The 22,921-nt window shown below is 34.1% G+C and overlaps 1 long non-coding RNA gene across 2 annotated transcripts; it reads right to left on the bottom strand.

The window, feature by feature from the left end:
• Positions 1–2,491: 2,491 nt before the first annotated feature.
• On the bottom strand, positions 2,492–20,754 carry LOC120221646. Of its 2 annotated transcripts, none has more exons than XR_005525860.1 (3): positions 20,289–20,754; positions 19,086–19,317; positions 2,492–4,082 (listed from the first exon to the last, which is right to left on the bottom strand). It is a non-coding gene; the product is annotated as an uncharacterized LOC120221646 (long non-coding RNA). The 2 variants fall into 2 exon arrangements; XR_005525861.1 differs by lacking the exon at positions 2,492–4,082 and adding an exon at positions 8,171–8,206.
• Between the last annotated feature and the right edge of the window lie 2,167 nt (positions 20,755–22,921).

Raw genomic sequence — 22,921 nt, 5'->3', positions numbered from 1 at the left:
ATATGCAAATTCATTTAACACTTTGTAGTTGGACCAACAAGCGGTTTGATAAACTTTTCAACTTATGAAATAAGTTGAGAACAAATTATTTAGTGGAGACAATGGAAAATGTAAGGTTGAAAGAGATGAATGAAATAGACCAAAGAGGAAGATAGGCTTTGAAACTGACTGTTAAAATATAGGGAATCTAACTTAAAGAGGAAAAAAATAGGATCATAAATTAATAAGAAGACTTATGCACTGTGCAGAAAGGTCAAAATTATTGACAGAGGCCATATGATTTTACACAGTTAGGACTTGAAATCATATCCATCTATTTTACAGTTCTGTGGTCTATTAACAATGTACTAGGTCTTATACATTTTTAAGCAACAGATACTATATTGATTCTTCTTCTTATTATTTTTGTCTGAGCAAAAAATTTGAAAGGACACCACTTAAGTGAATGAGCTAAAAGCTCATTTACTACTTTTGGACCACCTCAGTGAAATCCCTAAGCAACACTCTACTAGCTACTTTCCTTTTTAAATCTTACTAATCTTATTAAAAGACTCAATCAGAAAACATTTTCTAGAAACCTAAAAGTGTTATGTGAAACTAAAAAACAATGCTGTAATTACTTTAGGATAAAAGCATGTATGATGTTAATTAAACAAAGACTTGATATTCAATAAACTAGTTACATTTTGTGTACACTATGTACAGAATCAGCTACACAATAGCTTCACTACTCCTAGACCTTCATTCTGTTACTTTCCCGAAAAGTATTCCCTGAAAACCACTATAATGCAACTGACTGTTGAATATTCTCCAGCAGCGGTGTGCTTGAGTTGGCTCCTGTTCATCCACCTTACACAAGAGGCATTGTGGACGTTTCTTCTCCGCTCTGCATTTAGTGGCATCACATCGGTAGGGAGGAGTCAGCCACCACCGAAGACATTACATCATGAAAATGGCAAATCCTACAAGCCATCACTGCTTTCACAGAGTGCCAGTTAACTTTTGCCAGCACACCAGTGAAAGCTAATATGCTCTTAAAAGAGAAAGAGAGAGAGGTTGAGAAGCAGTGGCATATTAAGTCATTCTCTCTCATTTTAGAATATTTTACTTTTTTTTAAATTTTTTAAAATTATAATTCCTGGGGCGCCTGGGTGGCTCAGCCAGTTATGTCTGGCTTTGGCTTAGGTCATAATCTCGTGGTTCATGAGTTTGGCCCCACGTCCAGCTCTCTGCTGACAACTCAGAGCTTGGAGCCTGCATTGTATCCTGTGTCTCCCTCTCCCTCTGCCCCTCCCCCCACCCCCCGCTTGTGCTCTGTCTGTCTCTCTCAAAAATAAATAAATATTTTTAAAAGTTTAAATAAAATTGTAATTCCAGTATTATTAACATATGGGTTATATCAGTTCAGGTGTACAATTAGTGACTCAACTATTCTATACTAGAATATCATACCTTAGAAACATCTTTTTGACATGTGAAAAAGTCCCAGTGCTGAAAATTGCCATTGCATACAGGTTTGTGACAATGGGCTAATTGGATTCAGCATTTATTTATATAAATCAAAAAGTTTTTGGTTCTAATGGCATACTAATACTTTATGAACTGATGTGAAATGAGTGTTATATTTCATTTTCATTAACTTTTCAAAATGATTGATGTAGAATTTTAATGTGTTAATTTACAGAATGAATTCATATTTAAATATGTATGCTTGTTAAAAAAGTGAAATGGTATCAAGGCAACTTAAATGAATGCCTAAAATTACACTAGACAATCTGAATTATTGGTCTGAATAATATTTGATTTTTCATTGATTCTCACATTTGTTAAGAAGCCGAAATATTCAAGAGCGAAAATAATCAAACACAATTTAAAGAGCAATTAGTAAAAATAGGTATATTTTTGTGATCAACATTCTTGGAATATGAACCTATATGTTAAAACCTCATTTTCTTTTATTTCAATAAGCAGCATTCAAATTTATATAACTTTTATAGCTATATAACCTTCAGCAATACAATAAATTAAAACCTTATATTTAAATCTAGAATAGAGAAAACCTTGTAGAAATGTGTCAGTTTTCTATTCATACTTCTAAGCAAAGATTTAGGTCAGGGTTAGAGTTTAATGTAAGTATTATTTCATTATCTTCACTCAGTAAAGTACCAATAATTTTTTTACCCTCAATAAAATCTAACAAATTTGAACATTTAGTCTATGTCAGTAGTCTTCCAACCATTTTCACAGATTATGACATTTTATACAGAAATAAAGTAAGGCAAGATAGTTTCTCAGTTTTACTGGTGGAAAGAATATGACAGAGTTTATAGAACTTACCCCAGTTTACATTGCTAGTAGCTGTGAGAACTTAAGTTTTAACTAAAGTAATAGAATTATAATGTGCTTTGTTTTAACTACACTATCATACTGCTCATCAAATCATGTGGTAATTCATCTTTTTGAAAGAAAATGAGATCATTAATAGCATATATAATGTAAAGCTATATATTTATTATTAAATTAATTAGGAATAAATAAAATGTTATTAACATCAATGAATTTATTAGCAATAAATCTGTCTGGTAACTAATATTATAAGCATAACAAAGAGGACAGAATGTGACCCAGAGATATTGCTTCTGAAGTTGCTTGTGCCAACTGGATGGAGCTTTGGATTTCCATGTGTTAGAAAAGATGAAAGTAAGTTTCATATACATGGCGATGTAGTAAAAATTTTTATTTAGCGGTGCCTGGGTGGCTCAGTCGGTTAAGCCTCCAACTCTTGATTTCAGCTCAGATCATGATTTCAGGGAAACAAGATCATGTCCATTGTTGAGGGCTTGGGATTCTTTCTCTCTCCCTCTCTCTCTCTGCCTCTCCCCTGCTCTCTCTCTCAAAATAAATGAATAAACTTTATTTAAAAAAGTGTTTTATAAAAGGGAAAATGTAAATCAAAGGCTTATTGGCCAAAAGGCTTAAGGTAGAATTGTTTCCACCTTAAGGTAGGGTTGTTATATCCCCCCCTTTTTTTTATTTGGATGTATATGTGTGAATGATAGATTGCTATCATAATTCAGAATGTTTATGTTTTCTGACATTCAGCCTTGCAGCTTGGAATTTCTCTCTGATTGCTTCTGAGAAAGTATACTTTTAGCCATGCATATGGTCTTCTAGATACTCAGGGAAGTTTGTGATTTTATTTTTAAGACTGGTTTCCTAAAAAAAAGGTATCCATGGATAACTGTAGATTATCATTCAGCCAGTATTTGGCCAAAGGTTTTGCTTAAATTTCTTGTGCCAGTAAGGTTGTATCTTTTGTTGATGGATGTATGTGCAGCATGGGTAACACTTTCAAGCTGGCCTTTGTGCTCCTCGGATTGCTCCAGAATAGGTTCACTCTAGTGCAAACACAGGATTCCCAAACTCAAGGTCGAGTGTAATCTCAGGAAGATTCTCACTGGATGTCTTTTCCTGTAGTTGTCTCTGTTAAACTTCTAGATGCTCTGCTTTTATTTGCTCTCCATCAGTGTCTCCATTCTTTACAACAATGCTCTTAGACATAGAATTCTTCAAGCTATAGTCCATATGAAATCAATCTTCGTTAATATTGCTGTGAAGTTTCTTGTCCTTATGGACTTCCTCCCACATAAGGCAGAATTTCTGCACCATTTCACTGGACTGAGGTTAGGAATAGCAGCTGGGTTCTCCCAGAGTGACACCCACACATGGTCTACCAGCAAGCCCTGGAGTGGGTGATGGTTCTTGGTGTTGTCAGCTTGCCCCCCTTAGTGTAAAATCTCCCCTCTGTAAATGGGCTGTGGCTGGAGCAGAGGCAAGGAGAATCATGGCTCAGGACCTCAGCCTGCTCTTCCTAAGGCAAAGCTTCTATTCTAGTTGTATAGGTTTGGGTTGGGAGACGGAGCCTGGGTCTTTTTCAGATGCACCTGCATGAAATAAAACTTCTCTAACAAAGGACTTGTTTGGGATTGGAAACTTTTCACCTGCCATTACTGAGTGAAACGACAGTCCTATACGTGGAGCTGGCAGGGAGTGAGAGTCCTGGTTTTCTTGCTCCCCTCCACCTGGAATAGAGCACAGGGATAGTTTTCATTATGTGGAACATAAATGTCTGCCAGAGAGAGCATTTACTCTTCAATATCATGCTTAGGCATTTATTTGAAAAATTCTGGATTTCAATTTGATGTCTTAACTCTGTTCCCACTGTGATCAGAATACATCATTTAAATCTCCAGCCTTCAAGTGTTTATACGGAAGAAGAAAAACTAGATATAAATAATTTTTAATATTACAGATCTAACTACAAATTCTATCATTTTTAGTTATCAGCTAAATGTAATTCATAATCCTCTATCCTATTTCAGATTCATTCATTTATTCATTCATTCATTCTACCAACAAATTGTGACTGAGTTTCTGCTATGGCCATCACACAGCTTCAAACACATTTCAACAGTCATTATAAGAAATTACTTTTGGTTTCTGGATTATAACTTTAAATACATAATGAAGAATGCACTTAAATTATACTCAGATCAATCAAACATATCTTTAAAATAAAAACACTAACAGAATAAAATGGAATTATGAGGAGGAAGGAATCAGGCAATTTATACTAAGAGTTCCAGAAATTTCACTAAAACTCTGAAAACTGAACATGTTAATTTATCAATTATTTATTGATTTAATTGAACTGCTGAATTATATTAGCCTGTAATTTACATATTGAGAAGTCCTTTCACAGTAAGAAGATTACAAAATCCACTATTGTGTATAAATGCATACTGAAAAGATTTCAATTCCACTAAAAATAAAAACTATTTGACCCTCAGAAATTCAAAGTGTTCTTATATTTTACAGATTGAATTCTTATATAACATGAATTAATATTAATTAATATTCATGTGTACTCCCATATAAAATTTAGTAATTTTTAACAGAGTTTTAATGTATAGCTTCGGATACATCATATGTTCCTTCTCAGTATTCCAATTGTATTTTGCAGCTGAATACCAAAGCCATTTTTTACCCAATACGCTGGCCTTAGACATCTGCTATTATTTTGAAAGGTTCAAATAATATGTTTTAAGATTAATTTATATTTGCAATTTTATTTTAGTAAAACATTTTATGATTCAAATGTCTCATATGCCTTGAGTTAGAAGAGGAAATGGTTGAGGTTCTTGGGTGGCTTATTCAGTTGAGTGTCCAACTCTGTATTTCAGCTCAGGTCATGATCTCAGTTTGTGGGATTGAGCCCTGCATCAGGCTTTGTGCTGAAAGTGCAGAACATGCTAGGGATTCTTTCTCTCCCTCCTCCCAGTTGTTCTCCCCTGTTTGCACTCTCTCTCTTTGTCAAAATAAATAAACTACCCCCCAAAACACAAGAGCACCTTTTATGCACTGTATGTTAGCCAATTTGGCAATAAATTATATTAAAAATAAATAAATAATAAATAAATGAATAAATAAGAGTAAATGGCTTATAATCAAAGGATAAATAAACTAAAAACTATAGACTTCTACAATAGATTCGATTAGTATGTATGATGGATGCTATATGCATAAAATTAAAGTACTGTCTATTCCCATGAGGTGTGTTCAACATTAAAGACATTTTATATGAACACTGATATTAATCAAAAGAAATGAACTCAAATGGGGATTTAATTTTTTAATGAAAATACTAAGGTTACTAAGGTTTGGGAAAAATAATTCTGGCTAGTCATTAGTCATGTACTCATTCAATTAAACAAGTATGGAGAGCCCATTTTATGCCAGGCATTTTACTCAGAAGCTGGAGATGACCTTAAAATTTTTGTTACTTATGAAACATAAACATTTTGAAAACTATATTAAAGAGTCATATCTGATTATGCATTAATATAATAGAGCATAATGTAATATTAATATAATAGAGCATTAATATAATATGAATTTTAATATAATTAAGATAGAGTTTAAATGTTACATCTGCAATTTAAACTCTATTTTAAGGGATGAATTTAAAAATCTCAACTAGTGAACAAATTAGGATGTGTATTCAAAGCAAATGCAATGGTGTTATCACTGGCAAAGGGCTACATAAACTAATTGAAGACTAGTAAAAGAAAAGTTGGCTTTATTCTGTAGATTACAGGTCATTGTCATTAAGTATGAGACAAATAATTTAAATTGGATAATAGTTGCCTTGAACATGTTTTCTTTCTTTTTTTTTAAGATAACAAGTGAGAAACAATTTTAAATTTACTTTAGCTATTGACATATTAAGTTGTTGTATGCAATTTTCCTTGTTTTCTTTGGCAAAAGAAAACTATCACATTAATAACTCTTTAGAATAATAGAATGACCTTTTTTTATTACCCATTAGCAGAATGAAAAAAAAAACCCCTCATCATTTAAATTCATGTAGAAAGAGCACTGGATAAAATTCAGCCCCTTTAATGATAAAATACTTAACAAACTAGAAGAAATAACCTCAACATAATGAAAGCCATATATGAAAACCACATGTAGTCAATAATGTAAAAATGAAAACTTTTCCTTTAAGATCAGAAACAAGACAAGAGTCTCCACCTTCTCATTTGTATTTAACACAGTATTAGAATCCTAAGCAGAGCAATTAGGCAAGAAAAAAGATAAAATTCATTAAAATTGGAATGGAAGTAGTCTCTGTTCACAGAAAATAAGATCTTACATGAATAAAGTCCAAAAGATTTTAGATACACAAAATAATAAGACACACAAACTTCTGTTAGAATGAATAAAAGAATTCAGCATAGTTTCAGGATACCAAATCAACACTGAAAAATTATTTGTGTTTTTATATTTTAATAATGAACAATCCAAAAGAGAAATTAGGGAAACAATTCTATTTGTAATAGCATCAAAACTAAGATACAATACTTAGAAATAAATTTTATGAAAGAGGCAAAAGACTGGTAAATTAAAAACTAAAAAATTTTACTGAGACATATTAAAAAGGCACACACATACACACACACAGAGACTCACACAAATAGAAAACCTTATCATATTCATAGATTGATGATGAAATTATTAAAATGTCAATACTACCCTAAGTTTCCACATATCCAATGCAATTTTAATCAATATATGAATGGCATTTTTGCAAAAAATAAAAATCCATCTTAAAGTCACCATACAATCTGAAGGGAATCCAATTAGCTATAACAATCTTGAAAAAGAACCAGCTTGGGTGACCACATTTCCTGACTTCAAAACATATTTCACATTGATAGCAATCAAAACTGTGATGCTGACATAAAAATAAATATATGCACAAATGGAATGGAAGAAAGCTCAGAAATAAACTTTCCTGCATATGGTCAAATTATTTTTGACAATGGTGCAATAGGAAAATATGTTTTCAACAAATAATGTTGGGAGAACTGGATATCCACACGCGCAAGAATGAAGTAGCATTTTTACAAACGCATCATTCACAAAAAGTAACTGACTATGATCAGAAACCAAATTAGAGCAAAAACTATAAAGCTCTTAGAAGAAAACATAGGGAATGACCTTCATGTCACTGAGTTTGGTAATAATTTATTTGCTTATAACACCGAAACCACGGGCAATAAAAGGAAATAAATAAATAAATTGGACTACATAAAAATTAAAAACTTTTGTGCAACAAAGAACACTATACACAGAGTTTAAAGGTAACTCATGGAATTGGAAATATTTTAAATCATATATCTATAATGTATGTAAAATGTGTAAATTATATATATTTTATACATATTTTTATAAATATTTGTAAATCGTATGTCTGATAACAGGTCAAATCAAGAATGTATAAATAACTCTACAACTCAATAACAACAACAACAGTTACAAATTAATCTGACTCAAAAATAAAGAACTTGAATAGTCATTTCTCAAAAAAAAAAACATGCAAATGCCCAATAGGCACATGAAAAGATGCTCAACGTTATGGGAATTGAAATCAATGAGATACTATTTCACACCGATTAGGATGGCTATTATAAAATAAAATAAGGGGCGCGTGGGTGGCTCAGTTGGTTAAGCGTCCAACTTGGGTTCAGGTCATGATCTCGCCGGATTCGTGGATTTGAGCCCCACGTTGGGATCTGTGCTGACAGCTCAGAGCCTGGAGTCTGTTTCAGATTCTGTATCTCCCTCTCTCTCTGACCCTTCCCTGCATGACAGTAATAAATAAAACATAAATAAAATCAGATAAAATAAAATAAAATAACAACAACAACAAAAAACAAACAAAAATATAAGTGTTGGAGAAGATGTAGAGAAATTGGAATGCATGAGTATTGCTTTGGGAATGTAAAAAGAAACAGCTGCTATGGAAAACATTGCAATTCTTCAGCAATTCAATATAGAATTATCATAAGGCCCTGCATTCCACTTCTGGTAAATACTCAAAAGTATTGAAAGCAAGTACATAAACAGCTGTTTTTCCATCCATGTTTATACCAACATTATTCACAGTAGCCACGAGGAGAAAGCAACAGAACTGTCCTTCAATGAATGGATAGATAAAATGAGATCTACACATACAATGGAATATTATTCAGCACTAAATAAAAAGAAAATTCTGACACATGCTGTAACATGGATAAACTTTGAAGACATCATGCTAAGTTAAAAAAACCTGCCACAAAAGGACATTCACTGCCTGAGTCTACTTATGTGACAAACCTAGAGTAGTTATTTCATAGTCAGGATGGTGTCTGGCAGGAACTAGGGAGAGGAATGTGTGGGGAATTAGTATTTAAAGGGTATATAATTATAATCTGGGTAAATTAAAATGTTTTGGAGATGGATGGTAGTGATGTTTGCAGGAAAATGTGAACGTACTTCCACTAAACTGTACACTTAGGGTGGTTAATATAACACACTTTATGTTATGTGTATTTACCACATTTGAAAATATAACTGTTGGGATGCCTGGGTGGCTCAGTCCGTTAAGTGTCCAACTTCAGCTCAGGTCATGATCTCAGGGCTCATGAGTTTGAGCCCCATGTCAGGCTCTGTGCTGACAGCTAGCTCAGAGACTGGAGCCTGCTTTGGATTCTGTCTCCCTCTCTCTCTCTTACCCTCCCCCACTCACACTCAGTCTCTCTATCTCAAAAATAAATATTAAAAATAAAACTATTAAGCTATATAGTTATCTATCCAAAAGACTTATCCACAGTTTCACTTTCCGCAGTTTCAGTTACCTGTAGTCAATTGCAATCTGGAAGCAGATGGTTCTCTTTCTGATGTATTGTCGGAAGACCTAATACCATGTTATAATGCTTACATCATTCACATCATTTAATCTCATTATGTAGATATTTTAGCATCACCATCATCACAAGAAGAAGAGTGCGTATAGTACAACATTTTGAGAGAGAACACATTCACAACATTTTATTAGAGTATATTGTCATAATTGTTGTTTTATTATTAGTTATTATTTTTAATTTCTTCCTGTACTTAGTTTATAAATAAAACTTTCTCACAGACATGTATGTATAGAAAAAAAAAATAGTACATATATGTAGGCACTGTCTGTGCCTATCGGTCCACTGGGGATCTAGGAATGTATCCACCATGGATAAGGGGGGGAGGGCAGTAATGCACCTCTAGTTTATTAGCTAATCACCATGACTATATTCAATTTTAAAAGATTTTGTTTTATAGTTTCCATTGTCTAAGTAATAAAGAACTTCTCTTTAGTTGAATTTGTAGCAAACTGATAAAAAGCCCAGTATTTTGTTGAAGGTTCTAAAAACCATTCAAACTAGTATTAATTCTACATTTGAACTTGACTAGTTGTAAAATATATATTCAACAGTATGCAAATATTTCCTGGAAGCAAACCGCTGCATTTATCAATAACCCTGACTCACAAATACCAAAAAAATTGAATTATAAAAAATTAAAAGCTCTTAAATATTTTGAGATTCCACAAAAATCTCTTTTTGTCTGAATTCTAAGTGCAAATACATTATCCTATGATTTGTGGTTAGGGGTTCATCTAGGTGCAACTTAATAAAACTAATAAAGAGTGTCTACTCTTTTACCACTCAAATATGGAGCACATTGTGCCAGAAAAATATCCCAAAGGAGTGATTATCATATGATAACCATATCTTCTCATCTGTCTTACTGCTAATTAAATTAATTTATTAAGTGGTCTTTCCCCACGTGGACTTGATTTAATGTGCTGCATGTAATTAGCAGCTCAAGAAATGGAAATGAGACGATTTGTTCATGGTTACACAAAGCCATGATCCAAAGGACTTTCTGATAATATAATTGGAGAAAGAGATTTTGATTTTTTTAAATATGTTTAAAGGTGTTCTATGTTGGAAAATGATAACACCAGAAGAGAATTATTTTTGGCCAGAGTCTACTAAACAGATATAATTCATATTTGTATAAAGCTGCTTGAAGCAATAGAAGCTGCTTGGGAATATAAAATAGAATGTATATATTAATATTAATGAAATACATTTTACCCAGTAACAGGTAATATTATGAAGCCACACCTCTATTATTTCTGAAATAACACCTAATATTTTATGACATATTTTTTCAAATACTTCAATATTGTACTATTATTGTTTGGGTAGTACTTATTTAAACCACATTAATCTTTGGCATTTTCTAATAACTTTCAACTTTTATAAGCTTTTTACAATGTCCAATATTCAACATATAGATTCAACACAGATAGATTAAAATAGATAAATTTAACATAGATAGATTTAAAAATTTAATTAATTTTTCTTGGGGTTTTATTTTATATTATTTTTTTCTTAAGGGTTTTATTTATTTATTTTTTTTCTTAAGGGTTTTAAAACCAGCAAGAAACATGCAAACCCATAGACATTTTTCTTTTTAAAGTTCCTTTGGCAACATCAAAACTTAAATTCATGAAGCATCCATGTAAATTTTCTATATCCTTGAATCATATGTGTTCATTTATACAAATTTTCTGAAAACTTACATGTTTAATACCATCTTTAAATATATTGGCATGCAGAAGTACATATATATATATTAAACAAGGTGAATGTTCTCACTTTGCCATTGTTTATACCGGCTACTGTTTTATTCATTTAGATAATTAAAAAAAAAATTTTAATGTTTTTTTAAATTTATGTCTGAGAGAGAGAGAGACAGTGTGAACAGGGGAGGGTCAGAGAGAGAGGGAGATACAGAAGCAGGCTCCAGGCTGTCAGCACAGAGCCCAGTGCGGGGCTGGAACTCACGAACCATGAGATCATGACCTGAGCCAAAGTCGGACACTCAACTGACTGAGCCACCCAAGTGCCCCATTTAGATAATTTTTTTAAAGAACATTCTAGAAGATATGTATCAACTAAATTGTTTTTATTTTACTATTTCTACCTTCTGATTTTCTTAGCTTCTTTTAATGTTCTTCTAAAAATTGTATTACATTTCTATACTTTTTATTTTTATGTTTTCTGTTGAAAGGTATACCACTGAATTATTCTATAGATAAGGCTTTGCCTGCACCCATATATTTTAATGCTAATATTATTTTCTAAAATTTATGTTTATAATACTTAATTTCAAAACGGCCTGAAACTGGAATTTTAATAGCTCAAGCTATATTAATATAATATCTTTTCTTTAAGTCTAAGCAGTCAGATTCTATTTATTTATCTTCATGTTAATATCCACTTTTATTGAATTGTTGCCCAGCAATTTGACCTATACTCTCTATGATGTTTCTGAAATATGTTAATTTTTTTTTGAGAATTATAATAGGTGGCCTTTAAAGAAAGGATCTTGTATAATTGAAAAGCAAAGGATTGTATTCTCTGCATCAGTGAAAGATAAGGTAGAAAGTAAAGGAAACATAATCATCAGCATTTATAAATCCATTAATTTAACATCAAGTTATTCATATAAAGAAAAATTGACAGTACATATTAACATTGGAATATTAATCTGTCTCTCTCATTTCTTCACAGACCAATTCAGCAAAACATTATTAAAATAATACAGAGAGGTGAATAATGCAATTAATATTGTTGATTTAATCTATATCAACACTGTGTATCAAAATTACTTGCCAGTCAACTTCTGATCTTTCACCTCTTATTTCTTAGTCTTTGCTTCAGATAATTTGAAATCATTTAATAACAGAAACAAGGTTTAAAATTTATAAATTTAATATCTGGTTTAGATTATGCTCTTGACTTAATAAATGCCTTGTTTTTCTTCTTAGTTGAGTTATAGAATCTCTCCAAAGGCCTCATCTTCTTTCTGTTCCTGATGTTGTTTTTATACTATTTATTAATGTTTGAACATTCTTCCTTGTTTATTTATCCCCAAACTGTGAAATAATATTTTTTTTATATCTTCTCTGTTCTTTGGAATACTTTTCACGTATTTCTTATAGCTCTATAGCTGAAATAATTATTAAATAAGCCTTTTTATTTGCTTCGTTTTTGGGTTTTTTTTTTTTTTTAGTTAATGTATTTAGCACTCTGTGGATTTGGGGAGAGATCTGGGATCTCCAGTAATTTCAGAAACAGGTATTTGGTTTTAACAAAAGTGGCTTTTTTTCTGTCTTTTGTTTGATTGCTAATGCCACCATGCTCACAGCCACTTTTCAATATCTGTTACTGCTCAACGCTCTTCTACTACAAGTGCACTGTGGAATTTGGTCTAAGATGATTTTGGGTCCGTTTCTTTCTTTCTTCTTCTTTATTTAATGTTTTTATTCATTTTTGAGAGAGACAGACAGACAAACAGACTGAGCAGGAGCTCGGGAGGGGCAGTGAGAGAGGGAGACACAGAATCCAAAGCAAGCTCCAAGCTGTGAGCTGACAGCAGAGAACCAGACATGCGGCTCGAACTCATGAATGATGAGATCATGACCTGAGCTGAAGTTGGAAGCTTAACCAACTGCCTGAGCCACCCAGGCGCCTCTCTGGGTCCACTTCTTTATTCTCTCCACACCCTACCAAAATACAGAATGTAGATACAAATCTTTTTGTATTCCCAAACTACTTTATCAAGAAGTGATTTTTAACCCATTATTGTATTATTTATCTGTGACCCTGTGCTATATTTGACATTTATGACAAGAAATGATAGTCTTCTCTAATCCTGCAAAGTCAAGGCAAGATTTCCCCTGGTTTAAATATTTCTCTCTATTGTTTAGAGCAGTAGTTAGGTGGTGTCCTCATAGCATCATTCTTAAAGGTTTGGTTCCCTCAAATTCATGCTAAAAATTTGGAAGCCCTTTTTCTGAACAGTTATTATGAAGCAGCATTATTGACATTTCTCCTGCCAGGGTTTAAAGTTTTGTTTTGTATCATTTGACATAATCTTTAGTATAACTAACTTTACTTTTGAAGTATTTTTCTGTTTAAAGATATTTTTCTGTTTAAAGATGACATTTTCTGCACTCATTCTACTGATGGGATATTTCTCCTTTCCTGGAAGATTCTAAGTAATTCTGTTTTTAATTCATGTCTGTGTTGTTTGTGCTATATGGGCTGGACATCTTACCCTGATTTATTTCTGGTATTATATTCTTTTATCTAAATGATCATCAGTGCCTTTTGCAATTCTGATTACCCAGGGGATTACTTGTCTCGCAACCAAACTGCCTGCTTGGAAGGAAATTATGCTGTAGCTACACCAATTGTTAAGATTTATTTTCTTAAAACCTTAGTACAGTAAAATATGTCCTTGTAATCTCAACCATTATATTAGTGAAATACACATGGAAGGATTGAAATATATGTTTATATAATATCTTAATCCCTACAGAACATTTTTATGTCAGCTCTGTATTTAATCCTATAAACCAATGTACAATAACTGGCATATGCTTCTACCAGAAACTAAATCTGTGGATATGTGAAGTGTTGAAACAGAAATAGTATAATTAAAATCCTAAATAAAATATAGGATTAAAAAAATTATAGTCAACACACCATCTCAAGACATAATAGTTATTTTTTTCAAATATTGTTAAGTACATGTCTGATCATCAAGAAGCCATGCTCTGGTGAATGTCTTCTTACTAGTCAACAACATAAAAGCACTAATACAAACTTCAAAACCACTAACATAAAAATTTAATTATCTATAATCCATAATTATAAGATTTAGGGAAAACTTGATAGAATTTAAAATTCTTCAAAGCAATTCATAGAAATAGTTTTCCCTATATTAACTTATTCCATTCTCTTTAAGGAAATATATATGTATATTCCTTAAAGAAATATGCTGGGATATAAGCATATGTTAATTATGTACATCATATATTTAACAAATCTATACTACAATATTGTCATATTCCTTAAGGAAATATATGCATATAGTTATTAATATTGTTCCTATTATATTCCATTAAAGAAACATAATAAAGCATTACCTTTCTATATTATTTTACACTTTCCAATCCACTAATGCTAACAATAAAAATATGGTAAATATATGTATCAGCTGGAAGTTTTTCTTAAAATAGTTCTTGCTGATAGAAAAGTATATGCAATTGGAATTATATTTCCCATGTGATGAGAACTTTGAAAAAAAGTAGATTTAATGATGTCATCAGAAAGCTCAATATTTTTTGTCTGTCTGCTCTGCCTTTTTGGGAATACGCTTATTGTTCTCACTATGTCTTGCAGTCAGGAAGACCTGAAAGGACCAAAACTTTGCAAGCTATAGCACATCTATATCTTCTTTTGCAATTCGTTTTTTGTTTTTCATTTAGCTCTCTATTTTGGAGTTCTCAGGAAATCCTCCTAGACCTGTCCCATTCTTGAAAATGGCTCCAAAGCATACTGTGACATGACTGTGCATTACTTAACATGTTTTATGTTGTTCAATATTTATATTTTTCCCAATCTTTAGCTAATACAAACAAATGCTTTAATGATTACATTTGCAGTTGTGTTTTGCTGTATATATGTACAATATTTGTGAGAAATTTTCCTAGGTTCTGTACTTTTTAAGAAAAATTTTAATTTTTTAAATTTATTTCTGAGAGAGAGAGAGCGTGAGCAGGGGAGGGTCAGAGAGAGAGGGGGATACAGAATCCGAAGCAGGCTCCAGGCCCTGAGCTGGCTGTCTGCACATAGCCCAAAGAGGGGTTCAAACCCATGAACCGTGAGATCATGACCTGAACCAAAGTTGGAGGCTTAACCGATTGAGCCACCCAGGCACCCAGTTCTGTAATGTTTTGAAAACTATGGGGCACCTGGGTTCATGCCCCAGGTCGGGCTCTTTGCCGACAGCTAGCTCAGAGCCTGGAGCCTGCTTCAGATTCTGTAACTCCCTCTCTCTCTGACCTTCCCCTGCTCACCCTGTCTCTCTCTCTCAGAAATAAATTAAAAAACAACAACAACAACAACTAGTATGTACAGGGGTGCCTGGGTGATTTAGTCTGAAGTTGAGTCTGTTAAGCATCAGGCTCTTGATTTTGGTTCAGGTCATGATCTAATGGATTTTGAGTTTGAGCTTCACATCAGGCTCTGCGGTGACAGGGTGGAGCCTGCTTGGGATTCTGTCTCCTTCTATCTCTGCCCCTCTCCCACTTGCTCTCTGTATCATTCTCAATAAATAAAAATGAACTTTAAAAAGTGTGTATATTTTAAACTGTTGATAAGCATTTAAATTGTCATTCCTTCATCGTGTTTAAAAGTTTACATTTCCACCAATAATGTATTAAAGTGTCATCCTACCAACACTAGCAGATTCTGTTTACAACACATTTTGACTTTTACCAATCTAATAAGTGACAAGCAGTGCCCTGTGTGTGGCTTTGTTATTTTTTTTGACAGAAATAGATTCTTGACTTTTTTTTAATAAAAAAAATATTTTAGTGCAAGAGTGCAAGCAGGGGAGAGTGGCACAGGAAGAGAGAGAGAAAATCTTAAGCAGGCTCCAAGTTCGGTGCAGCGCCCGATGAAGTGCTCCATCCCATGACTCTGGGATCATGACCTGAGCCGAAATCAAAAGTCAGATGCTCAAACAACTGAGACACCCAGTGCCCTGATTCCTGATTTTTCCTGAACAAATCCTGAATATCTCAACCTAAGGTTTATTAAACTTTCCTTTTAACTAAGCTTCCCCTTAATCACTCTGTTTTATCTCAGTGTCTTTTCTGTTACCAAATGTTCAACCTCCACAACCTAGGGCCTGGTTTGCCTTGATCACTCATTGCCATGTGCCATTCTGAATCCTTAGAGTAGCTCACTGCTAACTTTGAAAGTGAGAAAGTTATGCCACCATTGCTTCTTATTTTATTCATTGAAAGCATTTTTAAGATCTTCCATCTCAATATATCATTCAGCAATTACAAAATCTCAAAAACCTCAAGCAGGAGTTAAATAAACTGTCAAATCAAACAAAATAATCTTATCAACTCGAGCTGCCTGTATATACCTGGTTAGTCTCTTTATACTGCTGTCTTGTTCATTGTCCAGAGCTGTCTCCCTCCACTACTTTTGTACCCATAGCCAAAAATATAATAAATTTATCCACTCCGAGACAGACATGGTGAAGGGATCTCAGTTAACTACCAATAAGAACTCAATTTAAGGCCATTTTCAAGCTACATTTTAGTATTTCACCAATTACTTTTCCCCTTCTCGCAGGCAAGCCAATTGCAAAGTATCTGTTTCTTAACAGTCTGGGGCAGAAATTCCATCATTCATCCCCAACATCAGCTGGAAAGTATGAGTAAAAATTGATTCTAGTATTTTATCTGCTGTTCTCAAGTGTGCTTGTTCAAATTTTAATTTTGTTCCTAGTCAGATAATCAACCAATGTTACCTTCTCTGCCTCATTAGTTTTCACATTTAATATATAATCCTATAACATCTATTTCCTAATATTTTTGAGGTGCTGTCATTTTTATGAGGAAAGAAACTAAGACGACTCTGGAAGTGTTACTAAGTGAAAGCAAATGATGATAATTGCTGCAAGCAAAAAAGGTACGCTGTCTGAAACTACTTGCCCAAGTTTCTTTTCCTCAGAGTACAACAGAACAACTCTACAGTCACAGGCGAAACGATTAATTGATTCAAAATAAGCAACACATTGCTACTTCCCCTGAAATGGAAGTCTGAGTCACAAGAGAAAACCAGACCAGTGGCACCTTTCTTTGATCCAAATGATTGTGGAAGCAGATAGATCTAAGGAGACACCTTTTACAGCATCATGCCAGGAAGGTTAACGACTTTTTATGCTTCAAAGTCACTCCCACTGTCTAGAGAACATCATGCCTAAATTGGAAAGGGCACATCTTTTTGGTTCAGCTGTTGTTGTCTGATTAATAGAGGAAGTCAGTCTAGTTGTTTTTATTGTTACTTTTAACCATTTATAGCCTATCATTCTACATTCTGTATTGACAGAGAAAAAGCTATACCACTTGGTTCATGTAGGTCCTAGAAATTCATTGCAAGTTGGAATAAAAATTATCAAAAATTATAATGTAATGGGCATTCATCTGTTGTACTACTTATAGAATTATAAAACATCTACATGCTTCTTTATTTTCCCATTTAGGGGGTGGAGGACAGATTGCTGGCCTTTTAATTCTGCTTATGTTACAGTCAAGGAAAAAATGAAACATTTGTTGCTATTTAGAAATAAGTTCCTTAGGTGTGTGGTTGGAAGTTTGAAAAGTCCTTTTGTTCCTGTGGTATTGTCCGCATTCAAACCTTTCCCTCCCCTACCCTAGGATATCAGACTCTCCTCTTTGGATTGAGTGACATGGGAGCTAGTAGGTATGTCTGTCTGTTAGAGATATTGTTTGTACGTTAGTGACGGTTGTTGTTAATAGCAGATGAACTTCAAATTTTTTTTTTTTAATGTTTTATTTATTTCTAGGAGAGAGACAGAGAGAGACAGCGTGAGCAGGGGAGGGTCAGAGAGAGAGTCAGACTGAAACAGGCTCCAGGCTCTGAGCTGGCAGTCAGCACAGAGCTCGACGCGGGGCTCGAACCCACGAACCGCGAGATCATGACCTAAGCGAAAGTCGGACGCTTAACCGACTAAGCCACCCAGGCGCCCCAAATAGCAGATGAACTTTAAAAAGTAGATATTCTGGGGTGCATGGGTGGTTCAGTCAGTTAAGTGTTCAACTTCAGCTCAGATCATGATCTGGTGGTTCACGAATTCGAGCCCCACGTCAGGCTCTGTGCTGAGAGCTCAGAGCCTGGAGCCTGCTTCAGATTCTGTGTGTGTCTCTCTCTCTGCCCCTCCCAAGCTCATGCTCTGTCTCTCTCTCCCTCAAAATTAAATAACAACATTATTTTTTTAAATAAAATAAGATAAAAAGTAGATATTTTGCCTCATTAAATGCACAGTCCTCAAATCCTGGACATTTGTACTCTTACTGTATTAATTTTCTAGTGCCAGTATTCAGATGTCAGCCAAGACCTTGATGGCATTTTAATATAGTCATTGTATGTAAAGATCAAAGAAACCCCACAATGGGAAATCCATAGATGTCCAGTGAGAAAGATCCCATGGTCTTCAATAGGACCTAGATGCATTATAAAATTGTATTAATTTGTTATTACAGCATATAAGTTATACAGGTTTTTCACCTTTAATTAATATCTATTTATTAGCTGTCAGGCCTGTAAGTCAGAAGTCTGGGTGAGTTTAATTGATTTCCCCATTTATGGTAACACAAGGCCTAAATCAAACTTTCAGATGGTCTGGACACTTATCTGGAGACTCTGACAGAGAACTCCTCCAGTGAGGCTGTTGGTGGAATTTAATCCCGTGTGGTTGTAGACTGAGATCCCCATTTCCTTGTTAGTTGTCAGCCAGTGGTCTGTTCTCAGCTCAAGTCTGCCCACATTTCTCGGCACGTGGATCACTCTATCTTCAAAGCTGGCAGTGGTACCTTAAATACTTTGAACTTCATGGCTTGAATCTAACCTCATCTTTACCTCTCTTCCTTAATACCAGAATATATGATAGCCACTTCATTGCTTCCTTTTATATCTAGAAAAATCCTAGAAATGGAGTAAGTTTTATAGTAGACTAGAGAGCGAACATACCTCAGTGTATCTCCCTTCGACAATTACAGCATGACAATTTTCACTTCCCACTTGTTATGTGGAAAGTCATGTAGCAATGGCCGTCCAAAAGTACCTTCCAGAGTCAAATGATTCTTAGAAGATTCTGAGAGACGCTTGAGGTTCTAAGGCTGTTACCAACAAATGTCCTGCAATATTCTGGAGGAATTTCATTTCTGACTTCCGCAGAAGAGATGTCTCTGGGCCGTTACAGCTTTACAGTGATAAAAGACATAGAAATTTTAAAAAGTGTATTGGATGCTACATGGACCCTCAGGAACAAATAAATTGATTTCTGGGATAAGTGTGCAGAAATTTGTGTTTTTACTAAGCATTCGGTATTAGTAACATTTTCAGAAATTAAATTTTCAGGGCCATTGTCCCAAGACTATAGAAATGGTTGATCTGTATTAATGGGAATTTCTCTATGCTTCTAGGTTACAGATAATTATTAGGGGTGTTTTTTTCACAATGGCAGTATTTGGCTAAAATACATACTACCTTTTCATAGGGAAAAAGTATATTTTAAAAATGGTGATGTTTTTAAAAAACTTAAAGAAAAAGGACCAAAATACATGCTTTTATAAATTGTACATCATAGCAAATCACCTTATGATCTTAGCATTAATTTTCAAATATTTGCATACATCCTTTAAAATTCTACTTTATATTGAGCTGTTTATCAAATGCTGATTTTCTTGCAATGTCAGATCTTCCTTCAATGATGCAATATTTGATCTCACCTATCTCTCTTTCTTGGGTAATAAAAATACCAAAGTTCACATGACAAAAGGGACTTTTCTCATCCTTTCCCAAATTTATTTCAAGTCCAAATTTATTAGTTTTCCTTTAGTTTCTCATTCAGTTTTAGTCAATATAAGTCAGTTAATTAACATTGCACAGTTTGACATTTCTCTCGGTAATATTTGAGAAGTCAATGTCTGACTCAACGCTCCCGAACAGGATAGACAACTTCATTTTAGAAGCTTCGTGCATATCATCATTCTCCTGCCGGGACATCTATTATCCTGCAGGATCCTAAGTTATTTCTATACTATGGAAAATGTAGCATGCATCAAAGGTGACATACGCCATTGGGGGGTGTAACTATAGTTCACTGAACAGACTGTGAAGACAGTGAGGCCAGAATGAGATTTCAGCATGCAAAATAGCACCCAGGCTCACCTGATGTGCTGTTCTCTCACATGCTTGTCCTGGCCCATCGTGGGGCTGCCTCCTCAGGGTGAAATATGAAAAGTATCACTCAGTTTTTCTCACACTAGATACTCCTTGTACATTTGTGACTCTGTAATCTCATTTTAAGTGTCTCTCGTAAATTGAATCATGCCCTATGAGGACAGATACTGTCATCTGTAAGAAAAATACATAGTTAACTACAAACTATATTCCTCACATAGGGCTAAATATATTTTCTAATACATTCAGGTGAAAATAGATGTTTCTTCTCTATGAGGCTGCGTTTTTAAAATGTATTTTAGGCATATGGCTGAGAGTGAAATACTTTCTATCTTAGCAAGGTAACAGATTAAATTTGAAATGGTGTTTCACGCAAACCCTTAAATATGACAATACATTTGCGCGTGACAGCCTTAAGAAAGCTTTCTTTTTGTGTTTTTTAAAACACGGTGACTTGTGCTTGACCATCTTATTATGTTTGTCTGATCAAATATTTTAAATATTATGTGGTTAATATGTATTATATACAATATTAATAAACATATTATATATGAATATGATATGCTTAATGTATGATAGTAAACAATATTTTTGTATATATATAATCAGTGTGTACATGAATGCTATCCTATACTGGTGGAATTATACAGTGAATAAAGAATGAGAGAATATTGTTCTTGTTTTTATGAAACTTGTATCTAAAGGGCAGAAAATGGTAAACACACCCTGCATTTAAAACAACAAAACTAGGGGTGCCTGAGTGGCTCAGTCAGTTAAGTATCCAGCTTCAGCTTAGGTCATGATCTCGCTGTTTGTGAGTTCGAGCCCCACTTTGGGCTCTGTGCTGACAGTTCAGAGCCTGGAGCCTGCTTTGGATTCTGTGTCTCCCTCTCTCTCTGCCCCTCATCTGCTCTTACTCTGCCTCTCTCTGTCTCTCAAAAATGAATAAACATTAACAAAAAAATTTTAAACAACAAAACTGAAACAATTACCAAACAAAATGAAATTTTAAATCAGCAATTTACAGGAGTAGTCAAAAATTCAGAGGTTGAAGAATAAAAGAGTGTAAGTAAGCATAGCCACAGAAGGATTTTATCTAGTGGATTTTGAGCTATTTGAAATAGAAATATATTAAAATCAGCTTATATGAAGAAAAAAAACAAGAAGTAGAATTACATTACATAAGAACTGGATTACGTACAACCATTGTCTCTGTACTATTTTTCTTATGATTCATGTGATTCATTTCCCATTATCTCTGTTACGCCTTTTGAAGAACAACCTTACTTTGGATTGCATATGGACCAGCATGAACCTGTACTCATTGAGTTTCTCTAATGTAAAAGCTTAAGCTCCCAGGGTTATTTAATGGAACTTAGTTTTCATATCCAAACCAAATTTGCAGGAAAAATGATACGTTTGGTATTAGTCCCACTTTTTGATGGCATATCTCATTCCCAGAATCATTTGTAGCTAGGGGGAAATAAAATAATTCCGAAAAATCATGTCCTATTTGGTTAAATCCTTCAGAAGGTAGTATGGGTAATTTCTCTCAGTGAAACTGTGTATAAGAAAGCAATGTCTGGCTTTGATGCTATAGTCTTCTGGAATAAATATGGAATGAGCTTATTTAAATATGCCTTCGAGTGAGCCATAAGGGAGAGACAATGGTTTTCCTGTGTAGGGAGAATGCCCATTGTTTGATGATCTGTAAATTGACACATTTAAAAATGGATGTGTGTGGTACTGAATACATTAAACTAACTGAATTCATGAGAATAAAATATGGCTCTGTGAAAAAGGAAGTGAAAGTATCTGGGAAGTAAAGCTCCAATATCTCAATGATTTGACTTCTACTGAGGCTTTGGAAGCCCATGATAAGGGAAAACAAAAGTGGGGGGATACAGATAATACATTGCTGAAGGGTTTGGGGTTTTTTTTTCTTCCTTTTTTTCAAATTATTTTTTTAAAAGAAAAAGCATTACTATACTTAATATATAAGAAGTACTTGAAGTTCTTAAAAATTAACAAGAAAATATTAAAACACTAATAAAAATTCAACTGGGCAAAGTACCCATTCGTCCATTGTTCAACAAATATTTCTTGAGAACCTCTTCTAAGAGAGACACTGTGCTATGAAGAGAACAGGGAATACAGAGTGGAAGCTCTTAGAAAGTCCCCAGGTGAGGCCTCGATGAGTAGTCGCATACAAACCAAGACCATTAGAATGAGCAGGAGACTTCTGGGTGAAGAGGAGAGGAGGTGGAAAGAACATTTCAGTATGTGGGAACAGGATGTGCAAACAAACGCCCTGGAGGAATGGAAAGGAGGCCAATGTGGTTGTTCCCACGGATGCCCTCCTTCAAATTATTTTTTTAAATGTTTATTTTTGAGAGACAGAGACAGAGCACGTACATGGGTGGGACAGAGAGAGAGACACAGAATCTGAAGCAGTCTCCAGGCTCTGAGCTGTCAGCACGCAGCCTGATGCAGGGCTCGAACTCACAAACCACGAGATCATGACTGAGCTAAAGTCAGACACTCAACCGACTGAGCCACCCAGGAGCCCCTGAAAAGTTTTGATTGTTGTGATTTTGTTTTCAATTGTTTGTTTACAGGGG

This window comes from Hyaena hyaena, unplaced genomic scaffold (genome assembly GCF_003009895.1).
Source record: "Hyaena hyaena isolate Hyena2069 unplaced genomic scaffold, ASM300989v1 scaffold_798, whole genome shotgun sequence".
Lineage (NCBI taxonomy): Eukaryota > Metazoa > Chordata > Mammalia > Carnivora > Hyaenidae > Hyaena > Hyaena hyaena.
The sequence above is the reverse complement of the archived record's forward strand: the minus strand, read 5'-3'. Positions and strand labels throughout refer to the sequence as shown.